General features: G+C 39.9%; 1 long non-coding RNA gene across 1 annotated transcript; it reads right to left on the bottom strand.

Moving 5' to 3' along the window:
* Nucleotides 1–2381: 2381 nt before the first annotated feature.
* Nucleotides 2382–5293, bottom strand: LOC125482588. Its single transcript, XR_007261694.1, has 2 exons — nt 5094–5293; nt 2382–3689 (listed from the first exon to the last, which is right to left on the bottom strand). It is a non-coding gene; the product is annotated as an uncharacterized LOC125482588 (long non-coding RNA).
* Between the last annotated feature and the right edge of the window lie 1157 nt (nt 5294–6450).

The following is a 6450-nucleotide window of genomic DNA, read 5'->3' as shown; positions in this document are numbered from 1 at the left end:
TGAGTCAAGATGCATGTTCAGAGCTGAGATACACAGATTTTAAATCAGTAAGGGAATCAGGGTTATGGGGAAAAGGCAAGTAAGGAGTTCAGGATGATCAGATCAGCCACCACCTCCTTGAATGCAAAGTGGACTCAATGAGCTGAATGGCCTACTGTGGCTCATATGTCTAAAGGTCTACTCGGGAATAGCATCTTTCAACTGGAAAACTACAAACATCACTTCCTTATTAAGTAAAGAAGTAAGGTTACCAGTTTAGAAAGGAAACATTTTAACAATAATATGTGGAGACATTACAAGAAACAAAGATAAAGTAATTGCGCAATGGAACATGTAGCAGCTGAATGAGAATAATTATATGGTTTATGAAGTCAAGTCATACCTGGCTAATCTCATTAAATATTCTGGTCATTAGCATGGTACATATGGGTGTCTATGGATGGCGTGCACAAGGACCTCTGAAAGGTCAGAGAGAAAGTTCCATACAAGAGATCACAATAACTAAAGCAAATGGGTATGCAAGTGACCTTGCCAAGCAGTTTGATATTGTTGAAATGTAGGAGACAACGAATACAATAAAGGCTTGGCTTTCTCAATGACCAGATGCAACGCATGTCCCTCCTCAGTGCTCAGAACTGAGTTTTTTTTTTAAACCACACGTATGACTATTGAAGGAGGGAGTCGTGTACCTCAAAATTGAAGATGGCACTAAATTAAGAGGCACACTAAGCTGTGTAGTTGAAATTAGGAGGTTACGATGGGACACAGACCAAAAGTGGGCAAATCTAAGGCAAATATAACTGTGAGGTCATCTACTTAGAATGAGAAAAACAACTCGAGAAATGCTCATGGAGAGACTAGGGCTGTAAAAACAAAAGTAATTTGGGTTGTGAGGCATACCCGTTATCTCAAAACACTTCAGAAACAAAAACATGATTTTATTTCATAGAATCTTGATCAGATCCTATATGGTAGCCTGCATTCAGCTTCGGGTGTCACAACACCTTGGGAATGATATTAGTTTGAAGGAACATAGTGCCAATTCAGCAGTTTGATACCACAGCATAACTGGCGAAATTGTGATTATAGGTTGCATGAATATACAAAGTTTGCCCTTGCCTTCAGAAAATTGTCGGGGTTACCCAAGTGAGGTATAGCAACTGTACAAGGTGTTGAGACCACATTTGGAGTACTGAGAGCAGTTTTGGTCCCCTTATTTAAGGAAAGATATCATTTCATTGGAGACAGTTGAGAGGTTCACTCGGTCCCTGGTACGGAGGGATTGTTTTATAAGCAAAAGGCTAAACAGTTTGAGACTCTACTCACTGGAATTTAGGAAAATGAGAGGTGATCTCACTGAAACATAAGGGGCTTGACAGGGTAAATGCTGAGAGGATGTTTCCCTTCATGGGAGTCTATGAATGAAGCCTCAGAATTTAAGGGTGCCAATTTAAAACTGAAATGAGCAGCAATTTCTTCTCTCAGGGGGTTGTCTCTCTCTTTGGAACAGCATGCCACAGAGAGCTGTGGGGGTACAGTCCTTCTGTATACTGAAATCTGAGATAAATACATAGATTCTTGATCAGTCGGGGAATCAAGGGCTACGGGGAAAGGGCAGGAAAGTGGATGTGAAGAATATCAGATCAGCCACGATCCTACTTGAATGGCAAGCAGGCTCAAGGGGCCAAACTGCCTACTTCGTATGGTCTTATTGCTTTCAAAACAATGAAGAAGTTTATCAGGATATATTTGGATAAACCATATTTCTTTGGTGAGGAAGCTATCATTTTAAATCACAAGTTGACCAAAAGTCAAGCATGCTTTCTCACAAACAATATTGTAGATCTGAAATGCAATTACACACCATGCAAACGTGGGAGTAACTTAAAATTAAACCAAGATAGAGAGATTTTTGGTTTTGAAGGAAATCTAATAAACACAGTCCAGCTATGCTCAAAGTGAATAGTTCTGGGGGAAAATGGTTCATTTAGTTAACCACACACAATTAAATTGCCTTTAAATTCTCGCTGTCATATCTCACAAGAAGAATAGTAATGTGGAGGAGATAACTGGTTGGTGGAAAGCATCTGTAGAAATATACTCGTGGCAAAGGACATGAAACTGATAAAGGAGCAACCTGACTGAGCTCATTTCGCAGTTTCAAGGAGGAAAGCCATTTGGGCTTGCTTTGAAATCAGGTCCAGAGTTTAAAGGCCAGTATGTGACTTACAATGCCACTTCCAAATATTTAAAACCACTTAATTTTTGATTATGCCAGAAAAGATCTTTGAGGTTATGTTGGCGGGGTCTCAATTTACTATTTGTCATCGACACCACCAAAGTGAAATAAAAACAAAAGAGAGGGCAATTATATGACCAAAAAATTTGTAAAGAACATTTTATTACAACAATGGTTGAAATGAAACAATCTAATCTCAGACGCTAGTACAAACATGCATCAGTGCAGGAGACATGAGGTGACATAATGTTGTTCTTTTGATGATTAGGTTCAATAAAGCAGTTACACATTGTTTCTGTCGTAATATACTATTTGGTTGATTCTACCAATAGAACAAATTCAATCCTGACAAATGCAAATTTTCCAAGATTTAATTTTTCATTTAATACTCGTGTGACCTTGCCTGATTCAACCTACTGCATACAGCAGAAGTCCAACTGTGTATGCTACATATAGGCTGTAGTCATTTTAAAATTCTAGACTGGTGACTTGAAAGCTGAAGGTGCAATAGTGATTATTGTACATAACATTACCTTGTTTGTCTCGATACAAAATGGAACCCTGTAAACCAGACTGCCCCATTGGCTCTGCTAAGTTTACTTAACAGTAGTTTGGGTCACCACGTCTGTGTCAACCTTAACTGGCAAAACAGAAGGGCATATTAACTCTCAGCAAGCATGGATTAGAGGGGAGCAAGTGAAGATAAAGAAAAACACCTAGTGTCCTCACTCATGCATGATGAACGGCCACTTGCTCACGGCACCAAGGACTCCTAGTGCTGATTGAAAGCAACTTTGAGACCAAAGAAATGGAAAACCTTTACCCCCAGGTTGTACAGGTGACACTTTGGGCTGTGAAGTTCTAAAAATCCTGCACATTTCTGCTTTTTATTGAAGGCTGTCTACCTTACCTTAAATACACTGAAAGCTATCTTCTTGTAGTGCACATTACTTGGCCAATTGGTCCAAACGGAGAATCTCAATTGAAAAACTAAAAGCTGGAGAAAGTCCAGCTACATAGCTTTAAACCCACAAAATGCAAAAGTTAAAGCAGTTTCTCTCATACTGAAGATCTGTTATAGCCACATGCTAAGGTGCAAACTGATGTAAAAAGCAAGCAGTCAAAGCCAGTCGCACAACTGAAGTTAATTGATATATGGATGTAGATCGCTGGTAATTTGGTGTTACCTAAATAAGGACAGATTCTCTTTGTCATTTGGCTCCATGGTTTTTGTTCCAAGTTTTCTGAATATTGTCTGTGCTTGTCCTTTCCGAGGGGTTGCTGGGTCCTCAAGCACATACTCCAGAATGTGAGGGTTGTCGTCATTCCGTCTGATGTAACCTTTGTTGATGAGATGCATGATGCAAGACAAAACGTCCATATTGCTGCAGTTAAAGTGAAGGAACTTATGCGCTAAACTGGATTCCTGGTTCTGACACCTTTCAATTACCTGCAAATAGTTCAGTGATACAAAGATAAGAAACAGCTCTTCAAAATTACAGTGCAATCTGTAGGTCCATGCACTTACCTAAAGTAGTCTCTCTGTTACAAGGAGACAGCTTTATAAACTAATCTGTACATGCATTAAGAGGCCCAAAAAATCAGACTCTCAATTGTTAAACACGATCTCACTTGACTGTCAAGCTTCACTGATTAGATCCCAGATTAGTACAAAACCACATAGATCAGAAAAGTTCCAATTAAATCTCTGTTCTCTATTAAATGAACTGAGCTCAAACAGTGCAGCAAATTGGAGCCCCAAAGGTTAATTCCATGTCCTTTGTTTACAATTTGGGAAAAATCTGCCAGGAATTCCCACTCTACTTGGTGAGTGTACATTTGCATATACATCACACTCTACTGACACAGACTCGGGAAAATACAAATAGTTAGCTCGGTGACATGAAGAGCAGTTTTTACGCGTCAAATTGTACTTCAGTGCTTCAAATATCAAGGCATTCATGAAACTGTACATGCTAGTTCAAGGAAAGTTCTCAGACTTCTTACACCAGAAAACACGTGGAGCTAGGGAGGTCAACCTGTGCCCAAAACCTTCACCATAGCAACTCGAAAGCTACATAAAGCCAACTAGCACTCAGAATTTTCCTTCATTGGGGCACTTGTTCTATACTGCACAACAGCTGACATTGGGAACACAGAATGGAGCCTCACAAACCCAACCTGTGCACTTTTAAAGAGCATAGATTAGTGACATGCAGACAAAATATTCCATTTAGTACTGTCATATATGTCAGACAAAATGTAGAACTTTGCTCACTGATTGAATACTCAGGGGAAATTAGGGATAGGCATCATATGTTGGCCTTGTCGGTGACACATCCCACATAAGTATATTCGCCAGTGTCCTTTTAAGATAACAGTCCAAGAACGCCTCACATTCAAGATCACAGACTTCAGTTCGAGTAGCATAGAGGTTTTCTGCAACTGCCTCAACTCTGATCAATTAAAGGATGGGCAGTGATGAGTCTGGGAAGGCATTCAGACTGTTGCTTGCTGTCCTCTGACTGGGTCTGAGAACAAGGGTGGACTAAGTCAAACAAGGCATGTTTTAATTCATTTCTTAGAAAATTGGGGGCATTAATAATGGCAGCATTTTTGCCCATTCTAACTTTCCCTGAAGAGAAGATGGTAGCCTTTCCTTTGTCAAGTTTTCATACACTGGAGTGGAAAAAGAAGAAAATGGACAAAGTACTGGGGGTGCTGATGAGTTAGCATTAGCTATTGGGATTACCTTGAGGAGTAAGACATTAATATAAACCACTTTTTATACCTCATGTTATCACCACTGCCCTAGGAGCAATAACAATCTGACAGTAACTCACAGGTTATTTACCTTGAATACAAGATTATCGATATGAAGTTCCTTCTCAGATTTCATGATCTGTACAATCATGCAATAGATAACATTTCTCTTGCGTTCTAATGTGCTGGCAGCATCTTCATCCACATTTAAATAGGTTTGTTTTGGCAGCAATGAACAGTACTGCTTATTTGCTGATCCTTTGCACAATACTTTTTCATTCAACCTCAGGATTCCTACAAGAACACAAAAATGTTAGAAACAGCACAATCGGGGTCAGCTGCTTAGGCACATAATGAAGGAGCATAATGCAAAACACTTGCTAACGCAGAGTGGGAAAGGAACACTAAAGAAATAAGACAGGCCAGTGGCTTAGAACCAGTTTCTTTGTCCTAAAATTTGACCCAGTCAAAGGATGAGTGCACCTTGTCAATGCAGTGTGCAGTTCTGGCCGCTCAAATATAGGAAGGATATTATTAAACTGGAGAAGGCTCAGAAAAGGTTTACCAGGATTATGCCAGGAAAGGATGGTTGAGATATAAAGAGAAGCTGGATAGGCTGGGACTTTATTCACTGGTGCATAGGAGGTTGAGGGGTGACCTTATAGAGGTTTATAACATCACGAGGGGCACAGATAAGGTGAATGACAAGGGTCTTTTCCCTAGGATGAGAAAGTTCAAAACTAGGGGGCATATTTTTAAGGTGCGAAGAGGAAGTTTTAAAAAGGACATGAGGGGCAACTTTTTATTTAAACAGAGAATGGCTCATGTGTTGAATAAACTGCCAGAGAAAGTGGTGGATGCAGGTAGTTGCATTTAAAAAGACATTTGGATAAGTACATGAACAGAAAAGGTTTGGAGGGATAAGGGCCAAATGCAGGCAAGTGAGAATAGTTTACTTTGGGAATGTGGTTGGCGCAGAGTAGATGGGCCGAAGGGTCTGTTTGCATACTGTACGACTCTATGACCCTTAAGCTAGTTAATTACAGCACAGCTCCAGGTAAGCCCTAATCCATTAAGAAAAGAAAAGCTGTCGGTTAGTTTAAACATGCACCTAAACCAACATCCTGTTAAGTCACTCAAACCCTGCAGTCCAAAATGTACTATGCAAGGGATATACAGGCCACATATAATAAGTAGTGCCTTAAAGTATACACGTGTAAAATGGCTGTGTTCTCTGTACAGATATCCCGCTCAATAAACTAAGTAAACAATTAAAAAACACCTCAAGCAACAGTGGGAACCAACAATGAAAAGTGTATGAAAGACTGCAATTATTTGAAGTGAAAAAAGCATCATACTGACTGTGATAGTAGGAACTGCAGATGCTGGAGAATCTGAGATAACAAGGTGTAGAGCTGGATGAACACAGCAGGCCAAGCAGCATCAGA

The sequence above is a fragment of the Rhincodon typus genome, unplaced genomic scaffold (genome assembly GCF_021869965.1).
Source record: "Rhincodon typus isolate 14 unplaced genomic scaffold, sRhiTyp1.1 hic_rhity00012958, whole genome shotgun sequence".
In the NCBI taxonomy this organism is placed as follows: Eukaryota; Metazoa; Chordata; class Chondrichthyes; order Orectolobiformes; family Rhincodontidae; genus Rhincodon; species Rhincodon typus.
The sequence above is the reverse complement of the archived record's forward strand: the minus strand, read 5'-3'. Positions and strand labels throughout refer to the sequence as shown.